General features: G+C 41.7%; 1 protein-coding gene across 7 annotated transcripts in view; it reads left to right on the top strand.

Moving 5' to 3' along the window:
• The window catches only part of GNG12 (G protein subunit gamma 12), a 133,891-nt gene that overhangs the window by 82,517 nt on the left and 35,448 nt on the right, over window positions 1-15,926 (top strand). For 2 of the 7 annotated variants that reach the window (XM_088835381.1, XM_088835384.1), the window contains exon 3: window positions 14,347-14,403. The exons of the other annotated variants lie outside the window; for them this stretch is intronic. The gene's annotated coding sequence lies outside the window, so the exon portion shown is untranslated. The remainder of the gene's footprint in view (window positions 1-14,346; window positions 14,404-15,926) is intronic. 7 annotated transcript variants of the gene reach the window in all.

The following is a 15,926-nucleotide window of genomic DNA, read 5'->3' as shown; positions in this document are numbered from 1 at the left end:
TATGGGAAAATATGCTCCCTAAGGGCCTTCTTTGAAAGCTAACTTTTGAAACCCTGCCGATTTATAAGTTGGGGGTTAATGATATAAAGCGATCACCTACTGATGCGTAGAATTCTCAGCCTGAGTCCGTCATCAAGCATTTATTGAGGAACTGCTGGGTGGATTACACTCTGATAAGCATGGCAGGGTGAAACAAAGGAAATAAAGGAGCGTTTCTGCCCTCAAGAAGCTTGTACCTAGCCGGAGAGGGAAAGCATGCCTGCAGAGCAACCTGAGAGCATTCCCAGTGCCTGAGCTACAAAGCAGGGGTCCTGCAACCCGCAGCGTGAAGGAGAGATGTGAGGCCTTGTGGTTAATCAGGAAAATGTGGGGCCCCACCGGCCGAGCCTGTCCCTATTTGTTTGTTATCCCCATAGGCACACCGAAGACTTTCCCATTCTGCCCCTGAGAGCCTCACAGAAGCGTGAAGCCATGGCTGCAGGGAATGTCACATGATCCGAGGATGCTGAGCCATTCAGAACCACAGCTGGCATGTGGTGTTACCTTATTAGGAAAGGTTCGGGCTTCTTCCCTTTTTCCTTTCTTTCTGTCTTCCTTTCTTCCTTCCTTTCATATCCCTCTCTCTCTCTTGAAGGAAGGTAGACTCTTGGCAGTCTGGGCAGGGATGTACCTCCTGTACCCAGAGTTCCAGCTCTTCAGCACACTCTAGTGAATCAGAGTCTTTCTGAGATTTGGAGCCTGACTTTGTGTGTTTGGGGTGTCATTGTCTCAGAGACTCTACAAATGGGACAAGCGGTGACTCAATAGCAGCAGGCAGGCCCCTTGCCTTACTTGTGAGACAGAGCTTTGGCTTTTCATTTAGCTCCAGCCTGGAGGTCACCAAAAGGGAGAAGGGACATCAGGAGGGGGGCAAATTGACTGTAAAATTCCTGAGTCTGGGGCTGTGTTCCATCCCCCTGGGAATGCTGACTGCCTGCAGAGAAGGGGGCTGTGGCCAAGGCTGGCCTGCCAGGTAAGGCATCCAGATCAACCACTGTGTCCTGATGGGAAATGCCTAAAAATAGACCGTTTGCTCCCTTCTGTACATTGCCTCTGAGAAGTGTTTCCCAGAGGCTGGATCAGCAAATAATTGTGCCCAAGCCTTCCTTATGGTTCTGTTCTTTAGCTTTTAGAGGCAGAGTCCTTGTTACTCTTTATGCCGTGGGGCAAGTGGGTGGGGGTGGTGACATTCCTTTCTAAAAAGTTTAAATAATAATAGTAATGTAGCAGCAAACGTTTGTTGAATGTTTACTGCATTCCAGGAACTGGAAGCATTTCTTGTGATTTGCCTCATTTACTTCTCCTTCTAGCCCTTAACAGAGTTTTTTCATTATTATCTCCACTTTGCAGATGAGAAAACTGAGGCTTAGGGAGGTCATGTAACCTCTCCAAAGCCTCGCTGCTAGTAAATGACAAAGCTAGGACACAAACCCAGATCTGTCTGCCTCTACATTTAATTACCAGGTGTTTCTTCCTCTCAGAAAACTTTTTATTTACAGTTTCTTATAAATCTTACTCCTACTTCTCCTGCATTATTTGGGATGGAAAAGAACTTCTTCTCCCAGGGCAGTAAGAAGAGGGAGAGGCCTTGGAAAAATAAGTCAGAGATGAATTTATTTTGAAAAACGAGGGTTTGTAAGGGAAGCGTTGAGCTGGCCAGCTGAAAGGGAGAGGTTGTTCTGGACTCTGCGTGTGTTACGGAAGAATGCATGGAAATGAGTGGGAGAAACAGAAAGTAAACGAGGACAGGGCAGGAGCCAGTGGAAGGAAATGTGATAGTCAGCAAAGAAAGGGGAGCCCTGCCTTCAAAAGCAGCCTGTTAATGATTAGTGCTCTGCGAATGTTGCAGGCCTCACGTGCCCTCCACGGTATGCAGAACTCCCCTGTATGGGGGAGAGTTGCTCTCCAAAAAACAAAACCATGAGATTTAATTCGGAGTTTCTGCAGGGACTGGATGAAATCACCACTGGAAAAACAAGAATGGCAGCACGTGTTAATTATTTCAGGAGCTCCTAGAGGGTGCAGACAGCACACCAGCCATCCCAAGGAGAGACAGGGCCCTTCCTCTACCCTCTCTCCTTGCTGCCTCGACCCCCATCAGCATCCCATCCCCGTCTTGCTGCCTCAGTTGAAGATTCCACATCCCTTGTGTTTCTGGGGAGGGGGGGAGGGGGTGGGGGTGGAGCCTAAAGGAGATTTTGTAAAGCAAACTGCATCTTCCCAGAAGCCTATGGTATCCCCTCTGGCCTTCTCTGACCTTCACATGGGATCAATCTTTGATTGGCAACGTGCCTCCTCATACTACTTTCTCTGCCTCCAGCATCTGAAAAGTCAGGGATTTCTTTATGGATCTTTAACACAACTCCTAAATACCCAGGGTTTATCCCCTTTAGAAGCACCATTTTGCAAAGCAGAAGAGTTCCATGAAATGTGAAGCATAGTTCACTTTGCAGGTTTTCTTTCCTTTTTTCCTTCCCTAAAAGAAAGGCTCTTTATCCCTGCCCTCACTCTCTACTCCAACCCCCGCCCCAGCCGACTCACAGTCTGGTTTTAATATAGCAAGTTCTGTAATTATTTGTCTTTTGCAGATTAGGAGACTGAAACATTGCAGTTACTCTCCCTGGGTTCCCACTGGGCCCCAGTGACTAGAACTCTGCCCTACCATCCTTGTCCTCGTGGCCAGCAGCCTCAAGTCCCACAATATCTCTGCCTTGGCACAGGGAGCCGACATTGTTTGCATAGCGTACATTCCTGGACAATTGAACTATCCAATTTAACCTTCAGAGCATCCCCATCAGTTTGTGGGTGTTTGTTCCGGGGAGAGGGGGAGAGATGGTGACTTTCGTGCTTCACTCATGATGCTACCCACACACACCCCAAATTCCAAACCTCTGTTCTCTAGAGATTAGAGATGCGAATTGCATCTGTAAAATTCACAAGTGAAGTCAAACATTTGCTTCAGTCATTTTATCTGGAAACACATAGCATTAATACTTGCTTCTTTATAATTCTCCCCAGTCACACCTATTGTGTCCCATTCTATGAAAGCTTTTTAGAAATAGCCCAATATCATGTGCAATTAATCTTCATTAATAAAGATGCTATAAATAACTTAGCAATCTTGAAATACATTCTGGTTATGATTGTTACCTAATCAAGGAAACTTTAAAACTGTTATCTCCAAAACCAAATCTTGTATCACCCAACATTCAGAAGAGTCTTTATGCTTTTAAAAGTGGCATTTTTGCAATTTTGTGTACATGAAATTTGCGTCCAGAAATGACATTAGGAAAGGTATGAGTAAGATGAAACTCACCAGTTTTTCTTCCACCTATTTTGAGCGAATTTTAGTCCCCTCCCCCAAAATAAAGCTTTTAAAATATGTTTTCGCTTTAGGGATATTCAGCTGCCTTTTGCTTTCAAACTGGAATTTAAGCCTTCTCCATTCCTATCACCTTCCTTTGATCTCCTTTCACCTTTCCTGGATTCTAAGAGAAGAAATGTTTTAGAGCCTTGAAATCAAAATAAAACTTCAACCTCCCTGAATTATTTACCAGTACTCACTCGGGTTTAACCATGATCATCTGCACATAATTTAAAAATCAAAACACCAACTGGAGGATTTAAGCCAAACCCCCTATTTTTAGAACTGTATTAAAAAAAAAAAAAATGGCAGATTTTATTTTCAGCCAAACAGCCACGGAAGAGGCTCCTGGGCATTCTTCCATCCCTCAGGGCAGAGCTGGGCTGACCACCTCCCTGCCTTGCCCAGACAGCTGCCTGCCTCCCTCCTGATGCCTTCCCCAGCCCTAGCTATTTCCCAGCCTCCAACAGACTGGTTACTGCGAAGCAAGGATGTTACAGTACTTAATTTAAAAAAAAAAAAAAGAAAGAAAAAAGTGTTTTGTAACTTCCCTTTTAGTTCTAGTTGATTCATGTGCTCCTTGAGCTTGGGGGTAAAGTAAGACTTTTGTGTGTGTTTCTTTTTCTTTAGATTAAGAATGGAGGACAAGTTTCCTTATGTATTCTTACAATTATGCCTTTGTCAGCAGGTAGTTTACAGGGGAGTCAATTTTAAAAAAAGAGGGCTCTAGCCTTTAATTATCCCAGTTGGTATTCAGCTTTAGAAAGCCCGTGTACCTGCTGAGTATGTTAATTTAGCCACTTTATAGTATCTTAGGGGCTTCCCTGGTGGCTCAGACAGTAAAGATTCTTAACACAGCCAGTCTTCCACCCAAACCACCTCCTCCAAGAATTCAGAGGACTCTGGAGATACATGAGAGCTTTGTACTTGCATATCTTTCTTTCTTTTTCTCAGTACTTTGGACTTTAATTAAAATCTTTACTTCAGTTTTTTTTGTTGTTGCTTTTGTTTGGTTTGGTTTTTATGTTTTTGTACCTCATGCAACTTTTTTTTTTCTATCCAAACTGAAAATTTTATTACATATCTTAGCAGATGCAACAGGCATTAACAGAAATTCTTATTTGTCTGCACCCCTGTGGAATATGGGGGCCAGATTCAGTTTAATTCAGTCGCTCTTTGTGATCCTATAGACTGCAGCACACCAGGCTTCCTTGTCCATCACCAACTCCCAGAGCTTGCTCAAACTCAGGTCCATTGAGTTGGTGATGCCATCCAACCATCTCATCTCTGTCGTCCCTTTTTCTCCCTGCCTTCAATCTTTCCCAGCATCAGGGTCTTTTCCAGTGAGTCAGTTCTTCACAGAACATGGCCAAAGTACTAGAGCGTCAACTTCACCGTACGTCCTTCCAATGAATATTCAGGGCTGATTTCCTTTAGGATTGACTAGTTTGATCTCCTTGCTATCCAAGGGACTCCCAAGAGTCTTCTCCAACCCAACAGTTCAAAAACAGCAATTCTTCAGCACTCAGCTTTCTTTATGGTCCAATTCTCACATCTATACATGACTACTGGAAAAACCATAGCTTTGACTATATGGACCTTTGTCAGTAAAGAAATGTCTCCGCTTTTTAACATGCTGTCTAGGTTTGTCATAGCTTTTTCTTTCAAGGAACAACTGTCTTTTCATTTTCATGGCTGCCGTCACTGTCCACAGTGATTTTGGAGACCAAAAAATAAAGTCTGTCACTGTTTCCATTGTTTCCCCATCTATTTGTCATGAAATGATGGGACCAGATGCCATGATCTTCATGTTTTGAATGTTGAGCTTTAAGCCAACCTTTTCGCTCTCCTCTTTCACTTTCATCAAGAGGCTTTTGAGTTCCTCTTCACTTTCTGCCATAAGGGTGGTGTCATCTGCGTATCTGAATTTATTGATATTTCTCCCTGCAATCTTGATTCCAGCTTGTGCTTCCTCCAGTCTGGCATTTCGCATAATGTACTCTGCATATAAGTTAAATAACCAGGGTGACAATATACAGCCTTGACGTACTCCTTTCCCAATTTGGAACCAGTCTGTTGTTCCATGTCCAGTTCTAACTGTTACTTCTTGACCTGCATACAGGTTTCTCAGGAGGCAGGTCAGGTGGTCTGGTATTCCCATCTCTTGAAGAATTTTCCAGAGTTTGTTGTGATCCACACAGTCAAAGGCTTTAGCATAATCAATGAAGAATAATTAGATGTATTTCTGGAATTCTTTTGCATTTTCTATGATCCAACAGATGTTGGCTATTTGATCTCTGGTTCCTCTGCCTTTTCTAAACCCAGCTTGAACATCTGGAAATTCTTGGTTCACATACTGTTGAAGCTTAGCGTGGAGAATTTTGAGAATTACTTTGCTAGTGTGTGAAATGAGTGGAATTGTGCAGTAGCGTGAACATTCTTTGGCATTGCCTTTCTTTGGAATTGGAATGAAAACGGACCTTTTCCAGTCCTGTGGCCCCTGCTGAGTTTTCCAAATTTGCTGGCATATTGAGTGCAGCACTTTCACAGCATCATCTTTTAGCATTTGAAATAGCTCAACTGGAATTCCACCCCCTCCAGTAGCTTTGTTCGTAGTGATACTTCCTAAGGCCCACTTGACTTCACACTCCAGGATGTCTGGCTCTAGGTGAGTGATCACACCATCGTGATTATCTGGGTCATGAAGATCTTTTTTGAACAGTTCTTCTGTTTATTCTTGCCACCTCTTCTTAATATCTTCTGCTTCTGTTAGGTCTGTACCGTTTCTGTCCTTTATTGTGCCCATCTTTCCATGAAATGTTCCTTTGGTATCTCTGATTTTCTTGAAGAGATCTCTAGTCTTTCCCATTCTCTTCTTTTCCTCTACTTCTTTGCATTGATCACTGAGAAAGCGTTTCTTATCTCTCCTTGCTATTCTTTGGAACTCTGCATTCAGATGGGTATATCTTTCCTTTTCTCCTTTGCCTTTCATTTCTCTTCTTTTCTCAGCTATTTGTAATGCCTCCTCAGGCAACCATTTTGCCTTTTTGCATTTCTTTTTCTGGAGGATGGTTTTGATCACCGCCTCCTGTACAATGTCACGAACCTCTGTCCATAGTTCTTAAGGCGCTCTGTCTATCAGATCTAATCCCTTGAATCTATTTGTCACTTCCAGTGTATAATCATAATGGATTTGATTTAGGTCATACCTGAATGGTCTAGTGGTTTTCTTTCTTTCTAGTGTTTTCTAGTGGTTTCTACTTTCTTCAATTTCAATCTGAATTTTGCAATAAGGAGTTCATGATCTGAGCCACAGTCAACTCCCAGTCTTGTTTTTGCTGATTGCATAGAGCTTCTCCGTCTTTGGCTGCAAAGAATATAATCAGTCTGATTTCGGTATTGACCATCTGGTGATGTCCATGGGTAGAGTCTTCTCATGTGTTTTTGGAAGAGGGTGTTTGCTATGACCAGTGCATTCTCTTGGCAAAACTCTGTTAGCCTTTTTCCTGATTCATTTTGTACTCCAAGACCAAACTTGCCTGTTATTCCAGGTACCTTCTAACTTCCTACATTTGTATTCCAGTCCCCTATAAGGAAAAGGACATCTTTTTTTAGTGTTAGTTCTAGAAGGTCTTGTAGGTCTTCATAGAGCAATTCAACTTCAGCTTCTTTGGCATTAATAAAAAGAGGAGAGGAAATTGAAATTCAAAGATGAAGCTGTATGTCGAAAGTGATAAAATTCCTATGCGGGAGAACCAGAACCCAGGACACATGGGCCTGTTTCTGTCCTCTCTCCCCTGCCAGGCCATCCAGTCTCCATGGGAGGAACTGAGGCCCAAAAGAGTGAAATGCCTTCTCCTCATCATATAACTCATTCATATCCAGTCTAGGACTAAAGCCTAGGACTTTATTCCCAATGTATTCTTCAGTGCAGCAATTCAGAGCAAAAACCAGACCCACAGCTAGTATTTATGGTGGGCTTGCACTGTTGGCCACTGTGAAAACTTATTTAGATACATCTTCCATTGATAATATATCCACTTCAGTTCAGTTCAGTCGCTGTCATGTCCAACTCTTTGCGACCCCATGAACCACAGCACGCCAGGCCTCCCTGTCCATCACCAACTCCCAGAGTTCACTCAAACTCATGTCCATTGAGTCGGTGATGCCATCCAGCCATCTCATTCTCTGTCGTCCCCGTCTCCTCCTACCCCCAATCCCTCCCAGCATCAGACTCTTTTCCAGTGAGTCAACTCGTCGCATGAGGTGGCCAAAGTATTGCAGTTTCAGCTTTAGCATCAGTCCTTCCAATGAACACAAGGATTGATCTCCTCCAGAATGGACTGGTTGGATCTCCTTGCAGTCCAAGGAACTCTCAAGAGTCTTCTCCAGCACCACAGTTCAAAAGCATCAATTCTTCGGCGATCAGCTTTCTTCACAGTCCAACTCTCACATCCATACATGACCACGGGAAAAACCATAGCCTTGACTAGACAGACCTTGGTTGGCAAAGTAATGTCTCTGCTTTTTAATATGCTATCTAGGCTGGTTATAACTTTCCTTCCAAGGAGTAAGCGTCTTTTAATTTCATGGCTGCAATCAGCATCCGCAGTGATTTTGGAGCCCAAAAAAATAAAGTCTGACACTGTTTCCACTGTTTCCCCATCTATTTGCCATGAAGTGATGGGACCAGATGCCACTACCCGCTGGCTGTTTGTCATCTGTGCGCACATAAAAGAGATTTATCTTTTTATTTCCCAAACATGTAAATGAACAACCTACAAATACTATATCATTCATTCCTCAGCACAACCTAAGAGGACAGGTGCCATTATTAGTCTCATCTTACAGATGAGGAAAGAGGCACAAAGAAAACAAGTGACTTACCCTCACTTACATAGCTAACAGGTGGCAGAGCTGATCAAGCCCCCACCACCTGACTGCTCATCTGTGAATGTAGCTACTGCTCCCTGCTGTTGTATTAAACAGGATCCCATATTACTTTATTTTTTGAATTTACTTATTTTAACTTTAATCTTTGTATTTTGTTTTGGGGTATAGCCAATTAACCATGCAGTCTGCGTTTCTTTAAGTGAAATGTTACAAGGACCAGAGAGTGTGAAGCTGGAGAGGCCTGGGTTCAGATCTCGGGTCTACCCCTTACTAGGTGTGCAATTTGTTGTGAATGATTGAACCTCTCCAGGCCTCATTCTTCCGTCTATAACATGGGACTAATGCACATCTTGTAGAGTCATAGCAAGGAAATTGAGGGGCTTCCCTGGCGGCTCATATGTTAAACAATCCACCTGCAATGCAGGAAACCCATGTTTGATCCCTGGGTTAGGAAGATCCCCTGGAGAAGGGAATGGCTGCCCATTCCAGTATTCTTGCCTGGAGAATTCCATGGACAGAGGAGCCTGGTAGGCTCAGTTCAGTTGCTCAGTCATGTCCGACTCTTTGCAACCCCAAGGACTGCAGCATGCCAGGCTTCTCAGGACATCACCAACTCCCAGAGCTTGCTCAAACTCAAATGCTGGAAATCTATCAAGATGGGAAAAACTGGTATTTATCTGTGATTACTGAAAACTGTTAGTACTATAATAATGTAAGAAGCCACTTTGGGTATGTTAGTATATGTGTGGGAGGGAGGAAGGAAGGAAAGGAGGCAGGTAGGGAGAGGGAGGAAGGTGAACATCCTCAAAAGTCTTTGCTTGAAGGATAGTAATAATAATCTGAACAGTTTCAGTTCAGTTTAGTCGCTCAGTCATGTCCAGTTCTTTGCGACCCCATGGACTGCAGCACGCCAGGCTTCCCTGTCCATCCCCGACTCCTGGAGCCTACTGCGTTCTTAACTAAGCAGCAGGCACTGTACTAAGTGCTGCACAAGGACGATCTCGTCTGATCTTCGCACTAATCCCATGGGGGAACTGCGACGATCGGCACTTGATATAAGGAGGAGCTCAGGCATGGAAAAACAAGTAGACTGGATCTAATACACTGCAGTACCGGGACCTGATATACAGGGACTGACTCCGAACTTTCACTCTTAAACGCTAGTCCGCTAGCTGCCTTCTAAGCAAGAAGGTTCAGGTTAAGCAGGGTTTTGGAACGGCCAACCACTGTATGCAAGTCTAGAGTCCCAGCTGAAGTTCTCAGGGTTACCTGTAGTGTTTCTTCACTGTGCCCCACCTCCTCCCCAGTACCTCTCTAAACAATTGATTTTCAGATATGTAAAGAACGTTCAAGGGGGGTTTCCCTGGTGGTTCAGTGGCTGGGAATCAGCCGTGCAATGCAGGGGACAGGGGTTCAACTCTTGGTCAGGGAACTGAGATCCCACATGCTTCGGAGCAACTAAGCCCAAGAGTCACAACTAGAGAAGCCCACACCACAATGGAAGATGCTGCAACTAAGACCCGAAAATTATTGAGCACCTGACGTTCCCACATCTCTTAGGGACCAAGACCTTTGAAAAACGCTGGATGATTGGCCTGCTTCCTAACTGATTAGCTTCTGTTTCCTAAAACAGTCTTACCTAGAGGCTCAGATGGTAAAGAGACTGCCTGCAATTTGGGAGACCTGGGTTCAGTCCCTGAGTCCAGAATATCCCCTGGAGAAGGGAATGGCAACCCACTCCAATATTCTTGCTTGGAAAATTCCATGGATGGAGGAACCTGGCAGGCCCCAATCCATGGGATCACAGAGTCGGGACATGACTATGTTTCTTAAAACAACGAATTTAGCTTATCAATAAATACAAATATGAAATTATTTTTTAAGCAGGACATCAGCCTTTATTCATTGCTCTTTGAGTTTTCTGAGGTTTAAACAATAGATTTCATACATTTAAATAAGATTTTGGTGTGTTTTTTTTTTTTTTCTTTTTTCCTCCGTGATGGGGTCAAAAAGCAAATTCAGACATAGACAGGTGTGAGGAGACCTCAGTGTCTTCTTTCCCCAGGGCCTTACTTTGCAGTGCCCTTATATCCATAGGCATTCTGGCCTGTTACCCTCCTTATCTGGTTTTTCCAGTAGTCATGTATGGATATAAGAATTGGACTATAAAGAAAGCTGAGCACAGAAGAATTGATGCTTTTGAACTGTGGTGTTGGAGAAGACTCTTGAGAGTCCCTTGGACTGCAAGGAGATCCAACTAGTCCATCCTAAAAGAGATCAGTCCTGAATATTCATTGGAAGGACTGATGCTGAAACTGAAGCTCCAGTACTTTGGCCACCTGATGTGAAGAACTGACTCATTTTTGGAAAAGACCCTGATGCTGGGAAAGATTGAATGCGGGAGGAGAAGGGGACGACAGAGGATGAGATGGTTGGATGGCATCACTGACTCGATGGACATGAGTTTGAGTGAACTCCAGGAGTTGGTGATGGACAGGGAAGCCTGGCGTGCTGCAGTCCATGGGGTCACAGAGAGTCAGATATGACCAAGTGACTTGAGCTGAACTGAACCCTCTTTATCTAATCCAACTATTACCTAGGTTTCATTCTCAGTCTGTTGCCTTAGGCCTTGTTAGCAGCAAATAATAAAAAATACCTGCATCTGCTATATAGAAACATTTGTCCATAGGTACAGTTTTATGGTTTGTTAACAAAAGTGTGTTGCGGTTTGTGTTATTTAGCTGTGGTTTGACATTGTTGTGCCAACCGAGCTGACATTGTCAAGAAGAACCTTGCTTCTCCTTCAGGTTCTAAGTACGGTACATACTAAATCTTGATGCTACAAATCCAGGATTCAGTTACTAGACAGCATTTTGTTTTCGCCCAGCTTCCTCCACTCCTTCCCTACTTCAGATTCCAGAAAGGGGCTTCAGTGGTAATACTCTATGCAGAGACAGTATTGTTAGGGAAACCTACATGGCTGTGAATTTTGCACTAAGCAATCAGAGCTTTGTTCTTTCTATTTAATAAATATACAGCTTGTATCTTACTCTTCTGATATAAATATATATAAAACACCAGTATTGTCGCATACCACCATCAAGAGTGTGTATCATATCTATGTATCAAATGTCATGTTTAGTATTTTTCTTTAAATCTGCTTTTAAACTAACTCACTTTTTAGTCTTGTCTCAAACAATATCATCAGTAAAACCACTGGTGTGATGTATAATTCTGTTTTTTTCTAACAAGCATTAAAGTAAATACTAGCCATTATTATTAAAGAATGGATGTCTGTGTACCACCAAAAATTATTGCAAGTCATGAAGAGTGGAAAATAGCACTCTTTAATGCAGAAAACAGTCAAAATGGTATAATTTGCTAATAATTTCATTGTAACAACTTTATAATAAATACTTTTTTCTTAGGTAGTGTGTGTCCCTGTATACACACTGTTCTGTACCATTGTTCTTCGGTTTCTTTGGACTCTACCTACCATTTAAGGCTCTGAGGTGTATTCCTCTTTTGAGATAAGAATCAATCTTATCTCTTAGAGTAATTGTGAGAATGAAAGCTCTTGAGTACAGTGCCTGGCACAAAGTTAGGGCTGTTAGTTCCTCTCTGGTCTGTGTGGGTGTTTTCTTCCCAGCTGACTTTATCAAATCCTAGGCATCAAAGAATTCCTGAATTCGTTGAGTATAGAATATACTGGTTTGCCTCCAGTAGACGTCCAACATATTATTTATCAAATGATTAAAAAGGTAGTTGTAGAATAGTCAGGGAAATAAACAGAAATGGGTCATGAGGATAAGACATTTCTTGATGTTGGCTTATTAATGCATATTATTGTAGATGAGTCTTAGTAACTGTCCTGTGCTGTGCTTAGTCTCTCAGTCGTGTCCGACTCTCTACGACCTCATGGACTGTAGCCCTCTAGGTTCCTCTGTCCATGAGGATTCTCCAGGCAAGAATACTGGAGTGGGTTACCAGCCCTCCTCCAGGGGGTCTTCTCATCCCAGGGACTGAACCCTGGTCTTCCACGTTGCAGGTGGATTCTTTACCAGCTGAGCTACTTTGGAGTACCTTTATTCAAGTCATCTCTGAAAAGGGGTTGGAGAATCTGTCTCTGGCCAGTTCCCCTTCATTCATGCCACCCCTAAGTGGAGATGGAGAAAGAACTGAAATTCAGTCTCAGGACTTTGAGGGTTTTGATTCCTGAATTGTCATTGGTCTCATCACTGCCTGAAAGAGCAGAGCAGTTTTCCTAAAGGTCTTTTTCCCCATCGTTGCAAACTCAGGTACTGAAGGACCAGCCCAGGGCAGCATAGCCATGGGTGAGGCTGGGCTCTACCCTGAGGTCTGCAGCCGTGTGGGAATGTGCTGTCTCTGAAAAAAAAAAATCAGAAATCTGGATTTTATGTGAAAACTCCCAATATCTAGATGTTGGCTCTGTTGCTGGTTTTGTTTTTAAATAATCCTTTGTGGGCCAAATTAAACAGGTCTGCTGCCAGCTCCAGCCCTCCAGATGCCAGTATGAGCCTTCTGACTTGGATTTTGCTTCCTTGATTGATAGCAGAATTTGTCCATAGATAAACAGTATTTTTTTTTCAGCAATTTATATTCTCATGTCAAACAAGCTAGTTTAATTATTATGAACTCTTGAGAATGCTGGTGTCAAAGAATTATTTGTAACTTTGGTGGTCAGTTTCTGTGGGGGAATCCCAGCTCCTCCAAAACATGAGAATAAACCCTAAAACCTAGACTCCAATCTTTTCCTTCTTTGCAAACAAAGGAAGCAGATGCCAGGCAGTTAACAGCACAGGTAACCTGGTAGGAACTTCAGTTAGAATATGGTGAACTCTCTTCCAGGGTCACTGCCTTTTTGTAGGGCAATAAGGAACAGCTTGGAAAGAAAGTCCATATTGGCTGCACGTATCAGTGACCTTACACAAGAAGGTAGTGGCCTTGAAGTCCAGGTGTGCAATCAGTCAGAATAGCCAGGAACTCTTGACTTGTTTGTTCTTCCAGAAGGCCAGAGAAGCTTTAAAATACAAACCAAAAAAAAAAAAGTATAAGGAATGCTTTTTCAGTTCTTAGCACTAATCTTCAACTTAAGAAGTATTTCTCTGTCTCCTTTCCCCAGTGTGTATTTTATAAAAATGAACTGAGGTCCAAATTAGATAATAAACTATTTGATTAATACAGGACCAACTTATCCAAGTTGAAGCAGAAACAAACAGTGGGAAGATATATTTGGGGAGATAATTCATTTTATTTTATTCTTTTTAAGAACTAGTGGATAAAAGTATAAAGCAGACAGTTCCTTATTTATTTATCCATATTCATGAAGTACCTGTCTGGTTATATATGTGATGGACTTCTGAATGAAGCCATGATCTTTCTTTACTCTAGATTATTGAGTTGTCATTGTTTAGTTGCTAAGTTGTCTCTGACTCTTCGTGACCCCATGGACCATAGCCTGCCAGTCTCCTCTGTCCATGGGATTTCCCTGCAAGGGTGCTGTAGTGGGTTGCCATTTCCTTCTCTAGGGGATCTTCCCAACCCAGGGATCAAACTTGCATCTCTTGCATTGGCAAGTAGATTCTTTAACCCTGAGCCAGGGAAGCCCTTACTCTAGATGTTGGCTAATCTGTTCTATAAAAGGCCAGATAATTCCATTTTAGGTTTTGTAGATCATCCATTCTCTGTCACAACTACTCAATTCTACCATTGTAGCACAAGAGCAGCCATGGTGATACATAAAAATTAAGTGGGCATGCCTATGGTCCAATGAAACTTTATTTGCAAAAATTGTCAGCAGGCTGGTCTTGGTTCACAGACTATAATTTGCAGACCCCTGTTCTAGGTGACTGAGGAAGAGGTATGTGAGACATAATTATATTTATTTACTATATTCTTTTTAACTTGGAAAATTACTTTACTTTTTAAACCATTTTTAAATTGAACTATAGTTGATTTATAATGTTGTATTAGTTTCAGGTACACAGCAAAGTGATTATACATATATCTATATATCTGTTCTTTTTCAGATTCCTTTCCATTATAGGTTATTACAAGATATTGACTACAGTTCCCTGTGTTATATAGTAGGTCCTTGTTATTTATTTTATATTTAATAGTGAATATATGTTAATCCCAAACTCCTAATTTATCCCTCTCCTACCCACTATCCCCTTTGGTAACCATATATTTGTTTTGCATGTCTATGAGTCTTATTTCTGTTTTGTGAATAATTCATTTGTATCATTTTTTTAATTCCACATATAAGTGATATCATATGATATTTTTCTTTCTCTATCTGACTTCATTTAATATGATTATCTCTAAGTCCATCCATGTTGCTGAAAATGACATTATTCCATTCTTTTCTATGGGTGAGTAATATTCCATTGTGTGTGTGTGTGACATCTCAAGTCAGTGGTCTGTTGATGGACATTTAGGTTGCTTCTATGTCTCAGCTATTGTAAATACTGCTACTATGAACATAGAGGTGCATGCATCTTTTTGAATTATAATTTTATGTGGATTTACGCCCAGGAGTGGAATTGCAGAAGCATATGGTAACTCTGTTTTCAGTTTTTTAAGGAAACTCCATACTGTTGTCCCAATTACATCCCCACCAACAGTGTAGAAGGGATCCTTTCCTCCACACCCTCTCCAGCATTTATTATTTGTAGAATTTTTTTAATGATGACCATTCTGATTGTTGTGAGGTGGTACCTTATTGTAGTTTTGGTTTGCATTTCTCTAATAATTAGTGATATTGAGCATTTTTTCATACACTTGTTGGCCATCAATATGTTTTCTTTGGAGAAATACCTATTAAGGTCTTCTGCCCATTTTTTATTGGGTTGTTTTTTTTTTTAATATTAACCTGTGAGCTCTTTGTATGTTTTGGAAATTAATCCCTTATTGGTTGCATTGTTGGCATATATTTTCTCCCATTCTGTGGGTTGTCTTTTTGTTTTATGATTTCCTATGCAGGGTAAAAGCTTTTAAGTTTAATTAGGTCCTACTTTTTCATTTTTGTTTTTTCTTCCATTACTCCAGGAGAGAGATCTGAGAAAATAGTGCTATTGATTTATGTCGAAGAAAATTCAGCCTGTGTTTTCTTCTAGGAGTTTTACAGTATCCAGTCTTAGATTTAGGTCTTTAGCCCATGTTGAGTTTATTGTTGAATACCGTGTTAGAGGATGTTTTAATTTCATTCTTTCACATGTAGCTGTCTCGGTTTCCTAGCACCACTTATTGGTAGTGCCGCCTTTTCTCCATTGTATATTCTTGCTTCCTTTGGCTTAGATTTGTTGACTGTAAGTGTGTGTGGGTTTATTTCTGGACTTTCTTGATCTGTATGTCTGTTTTTGTGCCAGTAACATACTGTTTTGATCACTATAGCTTTGTAGCGTAGTCTGAAGTCAGGGAGCATGTTTGCTCCACTTTCGTTCTTCTACAAGATTGTTTTGGCTATTTGGGGTGTTTTTTGTTTCCATACAAATTAAAAAATTTTTGTTCTAGTTCTTTGAACAACTGCATTGGCAATTTGATAGAGATGCATTGAATCTGTAGATTTCCTTGAGTATTAACGGTCATTTTAACATCATGATTCTTC

The sequence above is a fragment of the Moschus berezovskii genome, chromosome 4 (assembly GCF_049115385.1).
Source record: "Moschus berezovskii isolate FMDL1 chromosome 4, NW_MosBer_1.0, whole genome shotgun sequence".
Classification (NCBI taxonomy): Eukaryota; Metazoa; Chordata; class Mammalia; order Artiodactyla; family Moschidae; genus Moschus; species Moschus berezovskii.
This window is presented reverse-complemented; position numbering and strand designations above follow the sequence as displayed.